This window comes from Peromyscus leucopus, chromosome 5 (genome assembly GCF_004664715.2).
Source record: "Peromyscus leucopus breed LL Stock chromosome 5, UCI_PerLeu_2.1, whole genome shotgun sequence".
Classification (NCBI taxonomy): domain Eukaryota; kingdom Metazoa; phylum Chordata; class Mammalia; order Rodentia; family Cricetidae; genus Peromyscus; species Peromyscus leucopus.
In genome coordinates this window covers 34,921,230-34,946,779 of record NC_051067.1, presented here as the reverse complement: position 1 = coordinate 34,946,779, position 25,550 = coordinate 34,921,230, and the positions used below count along the sequence as shown (strand labels likewise).

Sequence of the window (25,550 nt, the reverse complement as noted above, 5' to 3'; positions counted from 1 at the left end):
CCTCTAAATTGGAAAAACCATATTATGCAAATAAGCATGCAAATAGGGGAAAGTGTGGCTATGAAAACTGCTGTCGGGAGAAGCACCTGGTGAGTGAGCAGCTGTGAGACAGTGGATTTGAACTTGAGCCTGAGGAGTCAGGTTTTCCTGACAAAGGAACACAGCAGCTGGTTTCTCTCAGACAGGAGATGTTTCCCAAGTAGGTGGATGAGGAGCAGCAAAGGAAAGAGGAAGGGTGAGCGAGGATGCTGGTGAACGAACAGGCCAATGGTGAACAAGAACAGGAGCTGGTTCAGTGAGCACAGAGCTCACTCAGAAGGGTAAGGACCTGAGTTCTGACTCCCAGAACCCACAGAAAGTGGGCCTTGTTAATGTGGGGCTGGAACCACTGTGCTCCTGTGGTGACATGGGGGGCAGAGATAGAAGGATTGTGAAATATGGTGGCCAGCTACCGTGGCACATGCAGCAGCAGTAAACAGGAACAGTTCCTGCCTCAAACAAGGTGGACGGTTATGGTGGTATTTTATTTGTACTGAAATGTGACTTTAATTGTATGTTAATAAATAAAGCTGCCTGGGGGTCAGAGCTATTAGAGTCATAGAAAGAGCATGGAGGTGATGGCTCATGCCTTTAATCCCAGCACTTGGTAGGCAGAGCTAGGTAAGTGTCTGTGTGTTCAGGGATACAGCCAGCATTGGAGACATACACCTTTAAGACCTGGAGGGCTGTACTTACAGGCAGTGACAAGGCAGTCACGTGTTTACAACCAATGAGAAGGCAGAACAGAAAGACTATATCAAGACAAACACACAGGAAGTAGGTCTCTTTCGGAGAGGTAGGACCACCGCAGGAGGAAGGGTAAGGTTTTAGCTCTGAGCTCTGACCTCTTGGCTTTCTCTTTTACATTGGTACTGTGTTTTTTATTTTAATAAGACAGTTGGTTATATCTACAGACGGTGACAATCAACAACAGAGATTGTCTTCTATACCCATTGTGGCACACACATCACACACACACACACACACACACACACACACACACACACACACACAGAAAATTTTAAAAAGAATGTGCAAAGGCCCTGAGGTACTAGAAGGTTAGCATGAGAATCCAAAAGAAGCTCATATCTCCTCTGCTTACAGAATTCCTTTCTCTTAGCCAGTCAGTGGTGGCACACACCTTTTTTTTTTTTTTTTTTTTTTTCTTTTTTTGGTTTTTCGAGACAAGGTTTCTCTGTGTAGTTTTGGTGCCTGTCCTGGAGCTCACTCTGTAGACCATGCTGGCCTTGAACTCACAGAGATCCACCTGGCTCTGCCTCCTGAGTGCTGGGATTAAAGGCATGTACCAGTGCCAGCCTCGCCTTGGTGGCACAGGCCTTTAATCCCAGCACTGGGAGGCAGAGGCGGGCAGATCTACAGAGTAAATTCCAGGAGAGCCAGAACTGTTACCCAGAGAAACCCTCTCTCTGCTCACATATTTCCCAACTGTGACACCCTCTGGAGAGCTGCTGTTCCCTCTCCAACTGCACTGTAGATTGGTATCCCTCATACCACTGTGGCATTTCTTCTCCATGTCTGTTAGCACTTAGCTCAGTGTTCAGCAATTATCTGTGTATACATCTGTCTCCCTCACCAGCCTGAGAGCCAATCCACGGAGGGCTGGGGGTGGGGGGTGGGGGGCAGAGCTTTATTTTCCTAACTCTTGGCATGCAGTGCTAAACTTGGGTAAAACACTCCCAGTTTGCTAGTGAATCTGGACAATCCAACCTTGGTCCCCACCCCCAGCCTTTCCCACCCACCCACCCCACTCCCACACACCCAGACTTCAGCATTACGCCTTGAAAACATACTTGTCTACTGTGAGAGTTGCCTGCATTTTTTTTGGTAGACTCAGCTGTACAGTAATAACTTTTTTAGAAAGCCCTTTCTCTGGCTGCCCTTAATGAATCACAAGGTGTTATTTACTGCAACCTCGGAACCATCTGCACAGACATTGTTAACACAATGTAATTCGTTTTATAAATATCACACAATTATCTAATTTTTAAAAGGCTCTGGTTGCTTTGAAAGGTGTTATTTTGGAAACAAGTCCTGGCCCATCCTAGGGAAATTCCCAAGCTAGTATTGTAATTGCTAAGTATATCCACAGAAGCCCTGAGAGGCCGGACAGGAAGTAGAAATCCCTGAGCTGTTGTGGCCTTTCTGAACGCAGCCAGCCCAGCACAAGAGGGGTCACACGCAGCCCTGTCCCCGCTACGGTCACCTGCCCTGTCTGTGTGCTCCAGGTGATGATTCCAGAACTCCACCCAGCCCAAGCTCAGTTTCCCTCCCTGGTGACAGCAGCCTCTCCGCTGTGACTCTTAAGGCACTTTGCCAGCCTGTGTGTGTCCAATAGTGGCAAGAAGGGGTAGGAAGAGGGACAGGCCTGTCTGTTGGTCATTTTGGCTGAGGTCTCATACTGGAACGAGCAGCCTGTGTTTTTTCCTTACTGGGTGCTAGCAAGCCCAGTGCAGACTCCTCCCACCTCCCAGAGTAAACCCTCACTTCTGGGGCAGGCCACACAATACAATCAAGATTAGGGTATTCCCGGAGCAATGTGACCCTCCAGCTTTCTGGCTATTTGATACAGGGCTGTTAGGCAGGGCCCTGCCCCTCTCAGGTCTATCTTTACCTGCCATCTTTGGAGGATTACGGGGGAAGGGCTGGCAGCGGTTGGTAGTAATTTAACCCAGGCCTCCTGGAGCTGTTTATGAACAGATGTGAGCTAACATTCCCATACAGCCAGGCAGAGTCCCGGAGTCCCAGGCAAAGGCAGTGTCCCTGAAAAGTGTGCTGAGCCCGACTTCCTCCTTTGCCTATCTCAGCTGCAGAGGGGCAGGATGTGGGCTGCCTGGGAAAAGAGCCATCCCCAGCCCAGTCCTGAGGCCACCCTTTGATCGTGTGTGTGTGTGTGTGTGTGTGTGTGTATGAATCTGGCACACATGAGAGTTGGTACTTCATTACAGACTTCCTGTCTTTATCTCTATTAATTATAAAGTCCCTTGGGAAGAAGGAAAGGGTGCTATGAAATACCACAGGAAGGGGTATACACCATCAAGGACGGCAGGGCCAGCACCTGAGAAAGACAGAGCCTAATGGTGTTGGAGGCAGAGTGAACATCTGCTCTGGGAGGTACAAGCACTGTTGTGTCCTACATTAGAGCTTCACAAACCTATGCGCCTGCCTTGACCTTACCTTTAGGGAGGAAGCTGCCTGGTATTTCTCCTCCCTAACAGGCCAGAGTGAAGGGGAGAACCCAGAAGTGGGTGAGGTCAGACTGTGATGGCAGGGACTCCCCAGTCACCGTTGTCTGGGCTGCAACCCACAGACCCATCGGCACAGGCTTCAAACACCCCTCCTAAGGAAAAGGACACCACTGGTGTCAGAGTCCATTACTACTACTACGACAGATAAAATAAAAATGAAAACACCTTAGATTCGGTACCTTATAAATAAAGAAATTGATTCCTTACAGTTCTAGAGACAAGTCCAAGATCAAAAAGCCACTGGGTGGATGCCTGGTTGGGTTCACATTCCACAGATGGAGCCTTAAACTTCATCCTCAAAAGAGCTCGTTTCCACAGGACCAGGCACTCATGAGACAAAAATGCTTCAGCAGCTACGTGGGGTGCTCGCTAGAGCATCCAGTCCACAGACAGCTCGGCAAAGGGGAAGGGAGACGCCTGCCACGTGTATCTCCACCAAACCCTGTTCTCCACATGGCAGGAATCAGAACCATTACACACTGACAACTCCCCTTTCTCAGACCAGAGGCTGGAGAGGGAACTCAGCGGGTAAATTGCTGGGCTGTGCAAACATGAAGACCTGGGCTTGATCTCTAGCACCCAGAGGGGATAGAAAAGCCAGGCACTACGGGTATTCTAATCCCAGGACTGGACAAGTGGGGAGCACAGGTTCCATTGAGCCTGCTGCCCAGGCAGCCTAGAGGAGTCAGTGAGCCCTGGTTTCTGTAAGAGACCCTGTTTCAAAAAATAAAATCCAAAGCAATTGAGGAAGGCATCCAGTGTCAACCTTTGGTACACACACACACACACACACACACACACACACACACACACACACACGGAGGGAGTTAAACTATCAGTTTCTAAAAGAAACTACATACTTTATGATGTAACAGATCTTAAAATCTAGAGTAAGACATACTGTACTCCCATTACTGAGAGAAGAAGGCAGAAGGATTGCCATGAGTTCATGGCTAGCCTAGGCTTTATAGTTGAGACCATGTCATTTAAAACTAAAGTAAGTGTGTGTGTGTGTGTGTGTGAGAGAGAGAGAGAGAGAGAGAGATGCAGGTTTTAACTGTGTACATTTCTGTGAACGTGAGATAGGTAGCAAATGTTTTGGGCGTTGGGAGCCAGTCTGTATACTGATGACTCAGCTGTGTCCTATAGTCCATAAACAGCTAAAGACATAAATAGAGGGACCTATCTATGTTTGAATATAACTCCTGCTTAAAAAAAAAAAAAACAAAAAACAGACAGCAGACACAGCGGCCGAGTCCATCAACATCACCAGGAATATTGAATGTGGAGGACTCCTTTCTGTACAGTTTTGTGGGCTAGCTGAGCAAAAGCTGAGCAAAAACCAACCTAGCTGCCCCCGGGCTGGGATTCAGAAAAGGAACACACAGAACAATGGTCTTCTGTGTTGAAGACCATACCTCGGCAGAACTGGAAGACTTTCCAACATCTGTGGAAATCCATGCTTTCCTGAGTCTCAGGAAACTGCACGCATATGTGAGCAGGCAAAGACCTTGAAGATACACAGTGGGAGAAACCAAGGAAAACTAACTAGCCTGGGGAAATCAAAGCAATGATTCTAATCTTATAAACAGCTAAGCTGCTCAGCAGCTCCAACCATACTCAAGTATTTGCAGGAGCACCAAATTGTCACAGAGATAAAAATATTTAACCAGGGCTGGAGAGAAAGTTAAGAGTATTTGCTGCTCTTACAGAGAAGAGGAGTTCAGTTCCCAGACCAATATCGGACAGCTGATAACTGCCTATAACTCTCTGGCCAGGAGCTCCAATACTCTCTTCCAGCATCCACTGGCACCTACAAACACATGATACACACACACACACACACACACACACACACACACACACACACACACACGCACACACACACACTAAAAATGAATGTTAAAAAATATAAAACCATTTTACCATTAAAGGATATATCCAGAAGAAAATAGGCACTGAACAAAATTTTGTGGGACACCTAAAAAAAACTCCTTAATTGACAGAAAACAAAAAACTCTTATCAGCCATCACAAAGCTAGGGCATAAAGAATTACGTGGCAACATTACTGTGTCCATAGAGAGGGGCAAGGGTGCATTTCCAGCCTCAACTTCATGTCCAGTGATCATGTCTGGGTAGGAGTCTATGTGTGTATGTTTCAGCATCTAACCTCGAGTCCTGCCTTGTCTCAGACAATCCGGAAGTGTTTGTGGAATAAAAGAATGCAGGATTAATGAATCATGGACACATGAGGCAACTTTGTGAGCAAATCCACGCTTTAGTCAGAAGGAACATTCTATGTAGGACTACTGAATTGTGTATTTACTTTTTCAGAAACTACAGGCCACTGCTGAACTAATGTGAGTGGCCTAGAGGAGCGAGTTATCACTCCAGGCAGCTAACTCCATGCTCACAAGTTATTCATGCATGATGGGAACCCATCTGGAACATCAATGAAGTCTTTATACCCAAAGACTACTCACAGGGGACTCAGGCTAAGTGTGCTAATGTCTCTGCCTGGGTTTCCCAGGACCTGAGAAATGGAAGCCTGATTGCTCAGAGGGCTTGTGGCTTCTTCCACAGCTTCTCCACCCACTCATCCATCACCTTGTGATTTGGCAGGATGCAATGCCAGGTCTCAGCAACACAGGGTAAGAAGCATGCCTTCACAGCTTCTGCCAGTCGCCTGGCTTTCCCCTCTGACCACAGGGCAGGACAGGTGCATTCAGGAGTGTGTACAGAGGTCCCTACCTAACCATTACAACATCTGAAGTACCTCACCATGCTACCCCGCCGAAGGTCAAATGGGAACAGCCTGTCTTCCTCCCACAGGTGCTGGCCCCTCAAAAGGAATGCAGACTTTGAGCTCCATTGATGTTTTCAAAATACTGCCTTCTCTTTGAACTATCATGGAATGTGTAACTTTACCCACAGACTGTGCAACTTTCCAGCCGCCCAGTTTCTACGATATAACTCATTTCAACTATTTAAAAAAAAAATGGCCTTAAAGAATCTCACTATAAAGATCAGAAAATAAGCTGTCTTCATCTTTTGCTTAGAAAAGTCATAGATAATTACGTCCATATGTGTGTGCCCATGCATATAAATTTTTAGTTTTTCAAGAATGACAACCTTCATTAAAAGGGTCAAGTTATTCAGCAGCTTTTTCTCTTCCTCCTTTCTGGGATGCCAGAAGCTGACCCTCACAAGGCCAGATGCAAATAAGGGGAGAAGGTTCCATGTCTCAGTCACTCAGTCCTTGAAATAAAAACACTGTTTGGTTAATTTCAGAAGGGATGAAAAGGCTGTCCATTACTTTACATAGCCATATGAAATAAAATGAAGCTAATAATTACAGAAAAAGTAAAATACTTTAAATATATAAAGTCTGGAAATAAATATTTTAGATAATATTTTCTTGGTAATTTGTGGTTGCCTGATTAATAGCAAGCTCACGGTAATGTTGAGATGTGGCAAAGAAACATGAGTATAAGCAATTTGTATTTACTTCAGATATACATGATTTTACAGAGTAAAATACATTTATATACACACACAAACACAGATACACACAGACATACAACCATATACTCACAGACACATATATAAAGACATAAACATAGATGCACACATATACATACAAACATACACACAGAGGCACAGACACATACATATAGATATAAACACAGAGACACAAACAGACATACATACACAGATACACACATACAGGGAGACACAAGATGTACATACAGACATAGAGATATATAAATAGACACAGAAAAACATGCACATACAGACACATACATAGAAACACATGCAGAGAAAAGGCTCTTGCATCTGCACACACACACACACACACACACACACACACACACACACACACACACACAAACACACCTCCCTTCAGAGCTGAAATGTCAAACTCAAAATAAATTCAAAACATTTACAAAATAAATTCAGACATCTGAAGGGGATTTCCCACAATTAAATTTGCAGTACTATCAACAAAATCGGTTTATTTTAAGACAGACTGCCCAATACATAAATTCCCCTTTGCCTTTGAAATGCGTCTACCAGATAAGATAGCTTTTGTTTAATCTACTATTTTCAGAACTTGCTTTGGGGTCTGAACGCACCCAGTGGAGTGACTTGAGATTTCCTACCCAGCTTTCAAATGTGCTTCTTCTGTCTGTTTGTATTTAGTAATTTCCTGTCAAACAACCTCACATAATTAACTTTCCTTGCTCCAACCTACTTTTTTTTCCTATTCCTACTTCCTGAGGACGGTAATAAAATGCTGATTACAGGAGACTGTTCTTTGCTCCCCTCCCAGGCTCTCCCCTCTCTGACTCCCTTTGTGGGAACACTGGCTCAGGTTGCAGGGAGATTCTGATCAGGGAAAAACCTGGACTGGAAAGAGCAGCCAAGAGTCTGGGCATTTGTGATCATCTGCATTTACCAAGTAGGCCTGCCTTCCTATCACAGATGGAAGACTGCAAAGTCACCAGTGAGTTGCTTTTGCCATTGAAAGAGGAGAGAAAGAAAACAGGTCCCAGCCAGCCCCTAGACTAACGCACCACACTGGTGTCCTCCAACAAAGGGTCCCCACACATGGCCATTCAGACATCCAAATGCCCCCAGGGGCACTAAGGAACTCAATTTGCACCTTGATTTGTCTTTAACTAGTTTACAGGAGTTACACAGGGCTAGTGGGCATTTTACTGGACAACACAGCTTGACAACCATCTGCTAGTTTACAGGACATAAAAAGAATAAAAGAGCATGATGTCATCAGCAAACCTTTCAGAAAAAAAGGAAAATTTGCAGCAGGCTTTCTTCAACAGAAGAAATGAAAAAGAAAAATAGAGAAAGGTAAAAGGGACCTGTAGATTAATCAAAGTCTAAAGGACGTATTAACTAGTTGCAATGAGGTGTTAGACCAGTATTAAAAGAAAGATGCAAAGAAACTTTTCAACAGGATTAGAGATTTGAAAACTGCATGTCTGTTCTAATATTAAGGAATTACTGCTATGTTTTTAAAATAGAATGGTATTTTTCATGTGTCTAAAAGTAGATTTTATATTCTTAAGGTAAATGGTGAAATATTTCAGGATAAATGGTATGGTATCTGGGATTTGCAGGAGGAGAACACATGTGTGTATACATGAAACTAGATGTGCCACTAATTGGTCATGGCTGAATGGCAAACACATGAAGATTCCCTATATGCGATTCAGTATACATATCATATGAAGTTTATCTTTTCACTGAGAGGTTTGTTCAAAGACATTTCCTTAAACCATAATACAAATCTGTAGCATATGTGCAGTGGTTGAAAATCTACTGAATTTCATTTGTAGATTAATTCAAATTTTAGCGCTGTTTGCTGATGCAAAATTTACCAGGGGAGAGTTGTACACACAGTACCATACCCTACAATGGTACCTTTTATAGCCATTTAAAGAGGACAAATTACCGGCTGGAAAGATAGCTCAGTGGTAAGATGCTTACTGCTTTTGCACAGGACTGGATTTCGGTTCCCAGTCCTGTGTGGTGACTCACAATCTCCTATAATTCAATTTCCAAGGGATTCTATCCCCTCCTCACATTTCCTTGGGCTCCTGCACACATGTGGGTTAATAAACTCACATAGAAAAACACATGCGGAGGGAGGGAGGGAAGGAGGGAGGGAGGGAGGGAGAGAGGGAGGATGTCTTTAAAAAACAATGAATTAAGCCTATAAATGTGCTACATTTTCTATCAAATGGATATAAAAATAAGTAGAGATTTTCACGTGCATAAATATACTAGTTATTTTGTAGAATGTATGTGAAAGCATAATTTAACAGATACAGCTCCATGAACTTGGAGAATAGGAAGAAACAACATATAGTAATGGTACTTCTCATTTGGGATTAGAAATTTCTTAAGAGAGATGGGTGGGTTTGGTATATTTCACATTTATAATTTAATAAGAAAAACTATGGTAACATCAAAATGAATGGTAAAACATAAAAAAAAGCCAAGAATATCTTGTAAGTGCTTTAACTCAACATTGTACTAAACATCCTATCCAATGACATAAAGTAATAATAATAATAACAGTAATAATAAAAATAATGATAAATAGCTAGAAACAAAAATGTCTACCTGTCCACATTAGTATAAATTGTCTAAATAATAAATCTACATAATCTAAATTTTAATAGAATTAAAAAGAGGTTAATTAGGTTCTTGAGTACATTAAAAATTCAAAATCATTGAGTGCAGTAAATAATTTTTAAATTATTCGGGACACATAATAGGAGGGCCGGGTATGGTAGGTCATGCCTATTATCCTCATAGGTGGAAAGTGGAGGCAGGAGGAATGCCATGAGTTTGAGACCAGTCTGAAGTACATAATAAATTCCAAGTCCATCTGGATTGCATTGTGTGTCCTTGGCTCAAATAATAAAGAAATATAGTGGGAAAAATAACTAACAACAGGAATTCAAGGTACACAGTTTCAGAAATTCAATGAAAGGTTATAAAATTACTGTTAAAACTGAAGGAAAACAGTATGTACAAACTTATGTTTATGAATGGATAGATTCAAAAGAAAAATAATCTTAATCTTCCTCAAAGTAACCTAAAAAGTAAATACCATGCTAATAAAAACAAGAGCATGGCCAGTGTGGTCTACAAAGTGAGTTCCAGGACAGCCAGGGCTGTTACACAGAGAAACCCTGTCTCAAAAAAAACCAATTGCATGTTAAGTGTGCCATGGTAGTACATGTTTATAATCCCAGCTCTTGGGAGACAAAGGCAAGAAGTTAGGGAGTTCAATGCCAGCCTCAACTACATACTGAGTTCAAGGCAAGCCTATCTCAAAAATAAAAGTATATATATAATGCTATGTAGAGAATATAATAATCCAATTTTAAGATGGGTATGCTGAAAATACATACACAAACAACTAAGAACATTCTGAAGAACAGCCCTTCTGGGAAGGCTATGACAAGGAAGGAGACTTCTTGTATGAATTCATAGTCTTTGAGACCAATGAACAGAGTGTAAACAGAATCAGCTCCAGGAAGAGTCATAAGGACTTAGGTATGAGAACACTCCTCTCAGAGGAGGCCAAGTCATGAGGAGTTAGCACCTACAGCCAGCCTTGGCTATAAAATAGAATTATGAATGTATGAAACTGAAGGGTATCAAAGTGTGCCAAGGGCTGAATAAATGGGTCAGTGGGTAAGTCATGTTTGCTACACAACTCTGACCACGTGAGTTCACCCCCAGAACACAAGTAAAATAAATCAGGCACCATGGGTCCAGTCTGCAATCCCAGTGACAGAACCCCACAGTGAAATAAGAGATAGAGATAGAAAATTCACCAACACAGCTACAGAAACAGTAGAGACCCTGCCTCACAAACCAAGTGGGAGAAGAGAACCAACCCTCAAAAAGCTGTCCTCTGACCCACAATGGCACATACACACCCATACTTACACACCAATAGATACAGCATGAAAAAAAGGAAAATGTTGCTTCCAAGTCTGATATAGAGTGCTTGAGAACACAGCATGAATGCACAGACACAGGCATAGAGGAATACAGGAAAGCATGGAATCATGTGGGAATGTTCACCAGGAGTGATGCATCTTGCGGCACTCAGAAAGGCAAAGACAGCCACAGGTACTGCCTACACACGCGGCTTCAAAGGAGCAAGTAGTGAGAGTGAGCAGGGGTGCCTGAGCCACAAACACCACGCAAGTCCCAGTGAGATGGACCCAGGAGCGGACCGAGCCTGTAATAGTGAGAAATGGAACAAAGACAAGGTAGGGAAATGAACCAGATTTTAATTTTAATCCAGAGACACCCACCCACCTCCTTCTCTCTGTGTCAGACAGAGAGTTAAAATGGACAGTGATGGCCCTCAACTCCACACTCGTCTCCAGGAGCTACGTGATTGTGTGGCACTGCTGTAAGCATCTTGGGCCCTGGACTTGAAGCCAAATGCATGGGGGTAAGGATTGCATCTCCGGAAAAGCCAGGCCCCAAGTACATTGGGCTCCGCACTTACAATGATCTCAAATATGTTACTTAGCATATTTGTGCCTTGGGATCCCAGGAGTAAAATGCGATGATAACAGCACCCCCCTCCCAGGACTAATGTGAACATTTAAAATTTTAATATGTGGGAAGTACTTAGACAAGTACTCAGGAAAGCCCGGGACACTTGACACACTGGGACTTTCATTATTACTTTCTCACTGAATGCCTCTGGGCCCCAGTCCTCGAAAGCCCTGAGCCGCTGCCTCTTTCCCTCAAAAACATAATATTCCTGTCTTCATAACATGCTGGATGGCTTGTGGAAGGAAATAAAAGGAAAAATGGCTTCATAAATTGCCAGTGTTGTAGCTGGAGCAGTTATAGAACTGAGTTCTACTGTATTTCAAAGAGTCGTAGGCTCTTTTCTTGTGGAAATTGATATTCGTTAACTCCCTGGGCTACTGAGAACCTTGCACAGCAATTTTTAGCACAAAATTAGCCACTCTTGCTTCATACTAAGTAATTAAAGGAATGTTCTTTGGAAATCTAGTGTATGAATCAGCTGGGTACAGTAGATGGATACCTAATCATGAGAGGGGTCTAAACAATTAAACAGTTGAGTTAAGCTTTAGCAAGAACATGAGCTCACACATGCCAACAAGTGCAGGGAGGAAAGCCCTCAGCCCCTTAGAGTGCTGTATGCCATCCATGTCTGTCATCTCACTGTTACCCTTTTATTTAATGTAGCAAACTTTCAAGTTCATCTTGGGATATGAGGAAATATGATGCACTAATGCTTATTGGTGAGGGAGGCTAGCTGGAAGTTTTCAAAAGCAAAATTACAGGATACAAATATATGAAGGGGAAATGGGTGGTTTTCAAGTTAGTCTCCTGAAACAAACCCTCCTTGGCCTCTTAGTCCACTTTCAAAGCCGGCTAGTGGCTAATTTTAAAAGGCTACTTTGTGCATTAGCTCCATCTGCCCCTTTTTTCCTTTAAGATTTGAAACAGGGTCTGGAACTCTTGACAATCCTCCGGTCTCTGCTTCCTGAGTACTGACACTGCAGGTGTGGACCCCCCACACCCAGCTCAGATCCAAACCTTATGCTCCTCACATCCTTCCCCTATGTCTTCCACTTTAAGGAATTAGCTCTCTCTACCACATGAAGGGGTAGAAGAAGAAATAACTTAGCTAGTCCAGCTACATTCAGACAGTGCTGATAAAGACATAGAAGGAAGAAGAGCTGAATGTGAGAGGTGAACATCACTTCCAAGTTTTTTTTTTTAAAAGGCTTTATGAGTGATGAGAAGCCAATAACATCGCATGAGCTTTGGAATGATGCTCCAGAATCTGGCCGTGTTGGTCACTTGTTGCCATATGGAGACACAACCTGAATGTCAAATTCATCAGAAGTCTGGTAAAAGTGGTACATGTGTGGTTTTGGTCTGATAGGTATGAACTGACATCCCTACCAAAATCTTACATTAAAAGCTTACACAGGCACTCAGGCTATAGACCTGACCTATGATGCCCTGGCAGGTGTATCCAACCTGAGGCCCACAGGCCATGTGTGCTCAAGGATACCCATGAATGCAGCCCAACACAAAATTGTAAACTTACTTAAAACCTTTCCTTTTTGAAAAATTGGCAGTTCAATGACATGGTTCCCAAGCACCAACTTTTAGAGGACAATGCTGCATCACATGTCAAAAAGTTGGACCCCCTTACAACGGCACTTAAGAAGGAATGCCAAGACACAATTTACAACAAAACCTTGATTCTATCTTTGTATCCATCTATAAGGAAAACCTTTATACTCCCCAGAATATGTAAAGCCAGTTCCAGACTGACAAAGTCTCACTGTGAAAGATAAAACTATAAAGCTTCCTGAACAATAACACAGGAGACACACTCTATCATTTAGAGATTTAAAAAAAAAATCATACCAAGAATACAAATGTCAGACTGTGACAGACCAGGCTGATGAATCTGACTAGTAAATATTGAAACCTGCTCATCAAAAGGCACCACTATAAGACAAGAAGATGGAGCAGGGAGTGGGTGAAGCCAAGCCACACAACACGAAGACCCCATTTCTAGAACCAACAGAACTTTAGAAGTGAGGAAGAAAAAAGAACACTTGAAAAGGCTCATCCAAATAGGAGACGGAAACATTTGTGAAGCACAAGAAACACAAGGGTACACGTCATGGTGTGCCCAGGAATGTCCCCACAGACTCATGTGTCTAACACTGGATCTGCAGCTGGGGGCTCTGTATTAGGAGGATTATGGAACCTTTATGACCTGTGGCCTAAATGGCAGAAGGAGGTCACTGGGTGGTGGTTGGGTCTTCAGGGTTTACTAAATAAGTTTTTTTTTCCCTGTGTGTGTGTGTGTGTGTGTGTGTGTGTGTGTCTGTGTCTATGTATGCATGCATACATGTGTGCAGGTGTCTGTGGGGGCTAGCAGAGGGCATCAGATCCCCTGGAGTTAGAGTTATAGGCAGTTATGAGCCATTGGGTGCGGGTGAGTGCCAGTAATTGACTCCTACCTCTGAAAGAACAGGAACACTCTTAACCACTGAGTCATCTCTCCAGCTCAGCCATGGGGTTTTACAGAATGGCAAAGCTTCCTGTTTGTTCTCTCTTTCTGGGGCCACTGTGATATAAGGAGCTTGGGCCATAAGCTCCTGTAACCAGGAACTCTACCATACCCTTCCCACTCATGACAGACTATGTCTCCTCAAACTGTGAGCCCAAAAAGTTCCCTTAAAAAGGAAAGTTGTAAATACATACGCACCACAAGACATGTAGGAAAGTCTTCATAGCAACAGCAAAACCTGAAATCAATCAGTGGCCACTGACATAGTAGATAAGTATCTGAATTCATATCACCTGATTTCAGGTAGCTTAATCCTAGTGTTTTTGATGCTGTAACCAATGCATATATACACACTTTAAAGGAGGAAGTATTCCTTGGGGTTCGTGGACCTGTTATTGGCAGGAGACACTGTTTTGGCTATGGGGCAAGGCGGCTAATACAGCCATGGGAAAGCAACTCAACTACAAGAAAGCAGAGAGGCAAGGAAGAGGCCAGGATGAGAAACTGTTCTCCCAAGACATGCGCCAATGCCCTTTCCTCCCGCTATGCCCCATCTCCTCCCATTCCCAGCCCCTCCACATGCTGTCAGATTATGAATCCATCAATACGTTAATACAGTCACAAAGTGAGAACCCCTGTGGTCCAATAACTCTCAAACCCACCGTCTGGCAACCAAGCTTCCAGTACAGGAGCCTGTGGAGGACATTTATGCTCCGATCACAGCCTTTGACAATTAAAATTAAAATGTTAACATCTTGAATTTAGCAAACATGATATTCAGTCAGGAAGGAAAAAAAAGGAAAGACGCAAAAGAATTTTAATACAATGGTATTCTGTTTATGGATAATTCAGTCTTTCCAAAGGAAGTCCTATGGATGCTTTCTGAAGCCCTAGAAGAATCTAAGCTCTTAGTAAATGAGAAAGTTAAGTATCGATTTTATACAGTATACTCCTTTAATGTTAAATTTAAAGGAAAATAAATGCTTCATTTACTTGACCCTAATCGATTCTAGAATTTTACATTACAGATATGACAGCATTTAGCACATTATCCAATCTAGAGTTATTTGTAATGGTAAAGCAGGAGTGTCCAATGGCAGAGGAATGAGAATCACAGCATGAAACTAGTTAGTGAAATACTACAAAGCATTAAAAAGAACACTAGTGAAGAGCCAATGAGCTATGCAAGGCTACCCATAACATTAAAAGAATGATTAAAAACAGACCAGAGGAAAATACAGCAAAACTTCCAAAGTATTCAAGTAGCTTGAGAGTGGGGGGAACGTAAGCCTGCTAGTTTTCTTTTCATGTAACAAATACTCGAGATAAAGCAATTTGAAAAGAGATAAAGTGCTTTTTGGCTCGGATTCCTAGACTTCAGTTCAGCAGGCTGGCTTGGGGTTGAAGGTGCCCATGGTAAGGCAGCACACCCCACCCCAATGGCGGGGTGCACATAGTGGGGAAAGCTGCTCACCTCATGGCTGTCAGGAAAGGAAAGAGGGGAAGGGGCTGGGGTCGCAACACCCATCAAAGCTATGCCTACTCCATGACTTAACCTCCTCCCCTTAAAGGTTCCACCATGTCCCAAAAAGCACCATGTGCTGGGAATCAAATGTCCAACAGATGGGCCTTTGAGGCAACTTATTCAAGCCATAGGCTGATTTCTTCTCCCTTTATATTATTACAGAACGTGTTGGTCTGTGTTCCCTGCATCTGGGAAGGAGAGATGAAGACTTTCTATGCGATTCAGTTAACAAGAAATGGACCTGACCACATACAACAGCCTTCTGCACAGAGAGTGACTATTCCCTGACCTGCCTGCATGGACTTATGCCTTCAAAGTTCACATCTTTCACGAAGTCCAACTTTGTTGATCAAAGGCAGATAAATGTAAGATATTGATGACCTGGAGCAGAAGACCTAAATTTTCAGTATGTAGTGTGTTTTCATATGTATATGGGTATGTGTGTACGTGTGTGTGTGTGTGTGTGTGTGTGTGTGTGTGTGTGTGTGTATAGGCCATAAAGCACCTCAGGTGTCATACCTCAGGTGCTACCCACTTCTTTTTTCTTTCTTTCTTTCTTTCTTTCTTTTTGTTTGTTTGTTTTGTTTTTTTGTTTTGTTTGAGCTAGAGCCTGTCATTGGCTTGGAACTCACCAAATAGGCTAGGGTGGTTGACCATCAAGTTCCAGGTATCCTCCCATCTCTACTTCCCCGAGGCTGGGATTACAGCTTCCAGACTTGGCTTTTTCTAATGTGGGTCTTGGGATTAGACTGAGGTCTTACCTACCAACCTCATCTCCCCAGCCCAGGAATAGTTTTAAATGTCCCTAGCTCAAGAATGAAAGAGGAAAGGCATCCATATTCTCCTTCTTCAGCTGGTGACACTGGAAACCATTCAAAGGGGGTAGGGGTCTGGTACTTAGGTTAGAATTACACAAAAAGAACACTATGCAAACACAAGCCTCTATGCCACAGTCTACTGGCTATAAAAGAATATAAAACCTATTTGCATCTCATGCAGCTGAGAACCTTGTTTACCAGACACATAATACAATTAAAGCCAAATGAAAAGACAGCCATGAACTATTACGCATTTATAATAAGAACCAGGACCCCTCTTTTTCTAGACTCGAACCAATCAAAGGCTTGAAACCTAGAACCTACATGCTTCGCATCCCTTGGCCAATAGGATTCTAAGCGAAGGTTCTTTTGAAGAGAAATGCTTATATGGATCTGAAGGATGGTGTGAGACATGGGCTTTTGACTCTGGCAGCTGCTGCACAGTCTTAGCACATGGGTACCCACAGCAAAAGAAGAAACTGCAGCCCCCTGGGGCTGTTGATGGGCCGGTGCTGGGCACAGGAGCATGCATTCTGCCATGGGCAGTCAGAGCACCATCTGAGCTAACACCTCTGCCTCTGCCATTCATCGGCCCTGCTGTCTTTGTAAGGGTTGTAACCCAGGTCCCTGAATTCCATCCCTTTCTGTTGGACATACATAAAAGGGCTCGGGTCCCTTGAACGATCTACGACTCAAGACACAACAAACACACATTCTTTGATTTGGTCTCCCTGCAAAAACAGGTAAAAAATACTTGTAGTTTTCTATTTCCTGGACATCTATGGTGGGTTTCCTCTTTCTTAATTGCCTAGAATGTGAAAAATAGGAACAGAAGAAATAAAATTTCTGTCCCAAACATGAGATGCATACATCCCCAGATGGCCCGGGGGATAAGAATGGCAGATTAAGGACAGAGTGAAGGTCCCTAGGTAGAAGACAATTCTATAATATATGGAGGGTTGCCCAGGCCCTGAAGTAAGCCTGCCCAAACTGTCATTGTGTGTGTGAGACATATGTCATGTGCCTTTCAAGTTTCCTGCTTCCTCATAAAAGTCTCCATTGTCATTCTATATATACATAAAATTTATTTATATTTCATAACGCAGAATACCTAAAACCATGTAGAGCTCATGACCAATATAAAAATGATGATGGCCCCCCATGACTGACTGTTTTCAAGTCGAAGGAAGCAGCTGTCCTGTGTTCACTCAGGGCAGGGCAGACTCTGGTTCCTGGGTCAGAAGGAATAAACACATTTCACTGATCTCTCCATTAGAGAGAACTACCAAGCCCGAGCAGAAGACACTGCATGGCTATTGGAAAACTCAGAGAATGTGAGCAACCAAAGACAGAAAGCCAAGGAACCCCAAACACAATCAAACTAGCAGCAGAAGCAATGAAGCTGGAAATCCAGAAGAAATGCTGGACAGGGGTGGGGGTCGGGGAGTGGTGAAGTTGGACAGGGGTGGGGGTCGGGGAATGACAGACAACTCAGCTCTGGCCCGTGAAACTCACAAGGAATCCGCTAACACTGGGTGTAGTGGAAATCTCTGTTGAGTTATTTCTCTCTGTTTTTGTCTGTCTCTCATTGCACTTGACCCTGGAGACACACACAAACACACACATACACACATGGGAGTGGGGACCAGAGACAGAGACAAAGACAGACAGAGACAGACCTGACGATATACTATTTATAGAAAGCTCATTCGAAATATTTTTATATGGGTAGATTTTTTAAGAGTTAAAAGGAATATAAAGCTAAATACATACAGGAAAATAATCTAAATAGAAAAATAGCAAAAGACATAAACAGACATTTCTGTAGAAGGCACGCAGGGAGGGAGTGAAAAGGCACATGTAAACATTATTAGCCATCAGCAAAATGCAAATTAAAACCACAACACGATGTCGCAATACACCTATCAAAACAGTTAAAACTTAGCAAAAAAAAAAAAAAGTCCTGGAAAATATGCAACAGGCTGGATCACATGTCCACTACAGATGGGATATAAAGTGATTTGCTACTCTCGAAAACAGTTTAGATGATTCTCATGAAGCTAAACATTGGGGAAAGACTCAGCAATGACACTGAAGAAGTCATCAAAACATCCAAGTTGGTTGAGTCTACAAAATGCCGGGGGGGGGGGGGTCCAATCTTAAAAAGTCACATGCTGTGTAACAGTACTTATGCTACATGTCAAGGAGTGGGAAATTGCAGAAGTGAAAAAATCAGTTGTCACCAGGAGCCAGGGACTTTAGGGTTCAGGCAATACAGAAAGAGAAAGATGGGCATGGTTATAAAAGGTCAAGGTAAAAGATGTGAACAGCATGGGATGCTCTGAACCTCAATGGGCAGCAGCAGACATACAAGCCTATGTGTATGGTAAAGTCATGTCAACTAAATGCATGCAAATATACACATACACACAGAAAGATACAGAGACAGAGTTCTTAAAAACAGAAAATTTGAATTAACATCAGTGATTTGTTAATTCATTCATGCTATTTCCTGGTCATGCTATAATACTCCGTTTGTTAAGATAACTGCTATTGGATACAAATAGGTAAAGAATCCACATGATTCCCTGTACTGCTCATGCACTTACATGTGAAATCTGCAATTGTCTTGAAGTACAAAGATTATTTTTAAGTTAAAAAAAAACTTAATAGCTATGTTGATATTAGACAAAGTAGACTTCAGAAAAACTGAAATCACCACAGATAAGTAGAAGTATCACATAATCAAAGAACAGTCACCAAGAAAAAATAATGTACATATATAAAGATCATATATATACATACACAGAACATAGTTTAAAATATGTAAAAAAAAAATGACTTTAAAAACTAACAACTAAGTCTGCAGCTACAACCCAAACAGAAAAACCAGGAAGGTGAGCAGAGAACTATCAAAATAACCAACTGGAACTAGCTGGAATGCACAGGACTTTCCAACCAACACCAGAAAAAAAAAAAGTGCTATTTTTATAGGAAAAATTATTCAGCAGCAAGCCACCTTACAATTTTCTGTTCTACAATGCTCATTCTCGGGTGATGACATAATTAAACTAACAATAAGGAATCTACAAATGGTTAGAAATGAAAAATCAACATGTATGTCTCATGAGGTATTAAAAGAGCACTTTTTAATAAGATTACTTCACCTTAGCTTATCTATTCATCTTCTTGCTATCTATTATTTTTCTAAACATTAAATGTTCTGTTTATTTTAAAAATATTTTTATTAATCCTTTGAGAATTTCAGGCAATGTATTTTGAATATATCCGCCTGCAATTTGTCCCATCACTACCTCTCCAGCCCGCCCTCCCTTCAACCTAACCTATCAAGTTCCGTTTATATTGCACAACTTGCCTGCGTGTATGTCTGTGTACCACATGAATGCAGGGCCTGCTCAGGTCAGAAGAGGGCATTGAGTCCTCTGGAAATGGAGTTACAGTTTTGAGCTGCCACGTGGGTGCAGGGTCCTCTGGAAGGGCAGCAAGTGCTCTGCACCTCAGAGCCATCATCTCTCAGGCCATAGGCCCCCGCCCCCCTAGTCTTAGGAGTAAGGAGGCATGCCCTGGCATGTGGTCAGCCTACCAATGGTCATCATTAAAGAACACTGACTCTTCCTTCCCAGAAGCTATCAATGCCAGTAGCTCTTGAGCTAATGTTGAAATATTGTGCCTACCTTCTCCCCTCTAAACCAGGATATTTTTCTGCCTTGAATGTGTATAGGTCTTGTGCATGTTGTCACAATTCATGCGAGTTCGTACATGTAGCTGCCCTATCTTGTCTGAAAAACACCTCTTCCTTAATGTTATCCACTCCCTCTTCCACCAAGATCCCTGAGCCTTAGAGGGAGGGGTATGATATCTGTGTCCTGTTTAGGGATAAGCACTTCACATTTTGTTGTTGTTGTTGTTGTTGTTAAATTCTCTGCCTATTGAGCAGCTGAAGTAATCTGTGTTAATTGCCATCTACTGCAAGAAGAAGCCTCTTGAGGATGGGTGGAAATGCTATGATCTATAGGTGTAGCAATAAGTTATCAACAATTAGCCTGACAAGATATGACCACTGGTGCTATTAATAGTAGCATGGATGGCGTGGGAGTAACCAACCACTCTGTGATTGGACCTAAGGCCTGCTCCATGACATGAAACCCTGTTACATTACCTACCATGTTAGAGGGGCCAGGAACAAGTGGACATTTAAAAGAATGAAGTATTGGCTTATCCACTTGGAACTACTATGGCTTACTGAAATGTGTTCTTAATTGAACTATTCAGTTAAGGAACAGTACAATAAAATAGAAGTCAATGCTGAGACTCTCTTGACCTGAACCAGTCTGCCCAGTCTGTTTGTGCCTGAGCTGAATTTAAACATCATGATTGGAAAGATTGCAGATTCTAGAAGGTAAACGACTTTCACACACCTGAGACAGAGAGACTTTCTAATCTAGAAGATATGAAGTTTGTCTTTAATAAGGGCAGGAGTCAGAATCGAGATGTCCTGTTACAATGTATAAAGACATTAGTTAAGATTTATTTTAATATTAAGTGTGAATGTTGCTAGAGTTCTTGAGATTTGAATTTTTTAATTCCCTTAGGACCCTCCCATTCCAATTGTCCTAACCCCTGCCCATTTAAATTCTAAATTTTATATTCTATTCTCAGTTCAACTATAACAATGTACCCATTTTAGACATAAAATTCAGAATTTTTACCATGATAGACAAAAAAGGAAAAAAAAACAAAAACCCACAACCAGGGGCTTCATCCTCAATTGACACTTCTGAGAAATACCCAGTCCAGCAAGAAATACAGGCATGCAGATAAACAACTACAATTTCTTTTTGTTTGTTTGTTTGTTTGTTTGTTTGTTTGTTTTGAGACAGGGTTTCTCTGTATAGCCCTGGCTGTTTTGGAACTTGCTCTGTAGACCAGGCTGGCCTCAAACTCAGAGACCCACCTGCCTCTGCCTCCCGAGTGCCAGGATTAAAGGTTTGCGCCACCACCACCCAGCTGTACAATTTCTTGCTACAACAAAAGGGCCCCAGAGAAATGCATATTAACCCAGGTTCCACAGGGGAGGAACCCAGGCTTGGTTTTCGAGGGGGCAGGAGATCACTAAGAAGAGACAAGGGAGTGAGGAGAGCATAGGGCTGGTCCAATCACAGAGAGAGCATGGCAAGGCATGATGTCTTAGTAACACTAGAAATTAGGGCACATGGGAGGTGGAGGGGGGGCGTACAAAAAGGACACAGAAAAGCCAAAGGGTCTAGCTATACTCAAGGCTTCAAGGCAAGGGAGAAGAGTGATAAAAATTTCCTCAAACACCCTGAGTCAAGGGTCAAGTAACATCTTTTTTCTGACAAGAAATAATAAGGAAATGAACTAAAGAATGACCAGGTAAATCGAGAGAATGATGATTATTTCCGGGGATATTTAGTAAGTAAAATGAAAAAAGACTTGGAGATCCAGCTGGCTGTGTGAATACAGACACAAGCATCCGCCTTCCTACTTGGGCGACCGAATGGACATGGAGTGGAGAGGAGTTGAGTAAAGAAAGGAATGGAAGAGTTTTGAGCGTGTTCAAGTTTAATGTGGTGTGCCTGGACAGGAAGATGGAGACGCAGCACGGGACCATGGAGACAAGGAGGTAGTCTTAAGACGGTAAAAGAACGAAGGTGGGGCTGGCAAGATGACTCAGTGAATGAAGGTTAGTACTACTGTCCAGCCTGACAACCTGAGTTGGATCCCCAGGACACACAAGATGCAAGGAGAGAGCAGACACCCCCAAGTTGTCTCAGCCACACAAACACCAGGGCATGAGTGCACACAATACACATATACATACCAGCACACATAAAATACATAAGTGTCATTTTAATTTTCTTTTTAATGAATGAAGGTAGAGGTTGAGAAATCAGTGATTTACAGTGTTCGTTGAAGTCCAGGGCTTAGAAGAAATCAGATACAAGAGATGTATCTTTATTTTCCCTTAGTAAGCACTGGCTGGGAACTAATGTAAGGTTTAACTCTAAAATGCCTATTGTCTCAAAAAGGCTGTACAATACTTTTCCCATAGAATCATCAGGAAAGCCAATAATGAGGCAGTGTTCTACTCCCCATCATGAACTCCATTTCTGGAAGGGAAAGATGAGAAACAAGCCTGCCTGTTGCCCAGTCCATCCTGCACAGTGGACAACTGCTAAACTGAGCCCAAAGACAGCAGACACTCCTAAACAAAACCATGGCACATCACCCTTAGTTTATCACCAACATCCTCTGTCCCTTCATGGTGTGTGTGTGTGTGTGTGTGTGTGTGTGTGTGTGTGTGTGTGTGTGCACGTGCGCGTGCGCACACGTACCTGCCTGCCTACCCATTAACTCTCCTGGCACAGATCATTCCAAGATAAGACACAGAATAAATTATATTTTTAATGGTGAGAAGGCAAATGAGAAATCAAACCAGAGAAAGAGGGAGACATTACAAGGACCCAGGAGAAAAGCCTTCCTATTGGGCACTCACTCTAGGACATCTAAGTCCAAGCAGCTTCAAGTTTAAGTGTGTATCACTTCTCGGCCTTTTGGCTAAGATCAAGTGAAGTTTAAGTGTGTAAAGCATCAGGCAGGGTCCTGTGGTAGAAGGGTAAAGAGCAAACTGGTGTGGTCTTGTTTTTCAAGAGCCAATAGTGATGGAAGAGAGGCACTAGGCCAAAGCTGTAGAAAAACAAACATTCGCCCACTGTCAGACCCAGAGGAACCAGTGCCACCAAACATGGGAAATGATAAATAGCAGTCTTACAGGTCTTAACAGAAGTCTTCTAAGACACAAGGCTGTGAATGATTCCAGGGGTCCAGGAATGCGAAGGAACAGTGTCTGGGAGCGCCAAATGTCTGCCTTGCCCTGAGCTCTTGGGCCTCATTCATTCATTAAGCAAAGTGGTCCTGCCTAGTTCCACTTCCCCACAAGACTGATGTTCCCAGGAAGAAAAACAACACCTGGAGACTGTTCCCCTCCCCTAACTTCGATTCTAAATAAAATGCTTGATTATCACTAAAGGAATCTTGAAAAACACAGAAATCTGAACTGCTGGATCTGGTTCAGCCTGTCTTCTAAAGTCTGAGAAAAGGTAGTGGATAGGGCCTCTCTGACTTGCCCTAAAGGTTTTTCAAGCTGTGGTATAATAAAGATGATTGAAATGCATAGCATGGCGACAGACACTTTCTTGGAAGGAAGTAACCATGAGGACAATGGCTCACTCATCAGATACAGCCAGACATACCTATAGGGTATGCCACGTAAGCCAAAATTGTCTGCTTTCTGTTTTGAAAGGGGAAAATAACTTTGAAAGATCTACTGAGAAAAGAAAAAACAGTGCTACCAACATCCCAGATGATGTCCTATCAGGGGCCAATTCCAGGTCACCTACAGAGTATCAGGAAGTGAGAACAGAAGACCAACAGGACCAGGCTCATGGTCCCGACCCCCAAACAAACCTACAATCTTACTAACAACACAGAGAAACATCACCTTCTTCTTTGGATAGTAAGAAAGCTATTATGGACCCAATTCTGCCATTTCAAAATCTAGTTCCTGTAACTTCTAAGGAAATATTCCATTGCAAAGGATCCATGGTCCAGAGGGTGCTGCACAACAACCTTCAAGCATGCTCTTTTTTTAAAAAGTAACATTTGTATTAATTCTTTAAGAATTGCCTACAAGGTATTTTGACCATATCCATCCCCAACTCCTGTTTAACTCCTCCCAGATCCACCCCACCTCACTACCCACTCCCAACTTGCGTCCTCTTTCTTCTCATTAATAATCCACCCAGTCTAGTTTCTGTGGCCCATACATACATGGGTGTGAGGGCATCCACTGGAGCATGGTTTGTAGGCAAGAAAACTGATTGTCTCTCACCTCAAAGTCATCTATTGTCAAAAGCATCTCAGGGGCAGAGCTCGGGTACCACTCCCTCTTCCATGTTGGAACAGTGACTGGTTTAATCTTGTGCAGGTAACTAGAGCAGCTAAGAGGTCATGAATGCAGTGGTCCTGTCGTGCCCAGAAGATACTGTTTTGATCCAGTCCTTCCTTACCTCTGGCTCTCAACTTCTTCCGCCCTCTCTTCGGCTATGGTCTGGGACCTCAGAGATAGAAGTGATGTAGACTCCGCATCTGTAGCTAAGCACTCCACAGACACTTATTCTCCGTGCGTTACCATTTGTGAGTTCCTGCCTTAACCTCCATCTGCAACATAAAGAAATGCCTGTGGTGAGATCTCATATCTGCACTAGTGTCTGGGTATAGAGACACTAATCTAGAGATTAGTTGCATAGTACCTTTAGTAATGATAAACATAATTAGGTTCACCCCCTATGGCCAGTGAGCTCCCCAACCATGGATTCTTGGTCTGACTTACAGAACCTGCATGCATTACTGCCTGTGCATCAGAGCTTAAAACCAATCAGAAAGTGGTTGCTTACCTCTATAACATCCATGCCACTATTACAGCCCTTGGCAAATCTTCTCCCGCTGGTCACTACTGTAGTTCACAGGCTTCGCAGCTAGGCAAGACTACTCATGGTTTTTAGCACTTTTCAGTATTATGATAGCTGGTCAGCAGAAAGGAAGCTTCTTGAGCAGTTCAAACGTCATTTGTTCATGTCCTGTAACCAAAATGTTTGATTCTTGAGCAATAGGGTCTAACCACCAAGTTCTGATGGGCAAGAAAAAAAAATCAATGGCAATATCCTATATTATTTTGAGAGTCTTTGAGACACCTCTGACCAATCTGAAGAGGAAGTATCTCACACCGGGCACTGGGCTTTCTACTTGGCAACCCATGGCTTCTTGGAGAAGTTATCCCTGAGTAGGGTTAACTCCGATTAAACTCTCGTGTGTGTGTGTGTGTGTGTGTGTGTGTGTGTGTGTGTGTGTGTGTGGTTGTTGTTGTTGCTGTTGTTAAACAGCAGGTTTCCAAATACTTTTGCAAATATCCTTGGGGGAAAATAAAGGAGGGGGCATTAAAATGGCAAGAGGATTGGGAAGGTAGGAATAACTCTGAGTGCTTTCAGGATGCACCAGTGCAATCCTTCCTAAGCCAGCCATTTCTCTCACTGCCATTTCCCTCCTAAGCAGGTTACCATGAAGCCAGCAACAACTAGGCTTCAACTGGAACAGAGCAGCAATCAAAGCAATATAACCACCAACAAGAGGTAGATGTTTGATTGCAAAACATTCGAAGGTTAGG

The 25,550-nt window shown here is 42.8% G+C and overlaps 1 long non-coding RNA gene across 2 annotated transcripts in view; it reads right to left on the bottom strand.

Moving 5' to 3' along the window:
- LOC114700992 overlaps nucleotides 1–24,977 on the bottom strand; it is a 172,655-nt gene extending 147,678 nt beyond the window's left edge. For both annotated transcript variants that reach the window (XR_005091588.1, XR_003735751.2), the window contains exons 1-2: nucleotides 24,784–24,977; nucleotides 24,397–24,547 (exon numbers count right to left, since the gene is read on the bottom strand). This is a non-coding gene — a long non-coding RNA (uncharacterized LOC114700992). The remainder of the gene's footprint in view (nucleotides 1–24,396; nucleotides 24,548–24,783) is intronic.
- Nucleotides 24,978–25,550: the final 573 nt, after the last annotated feature.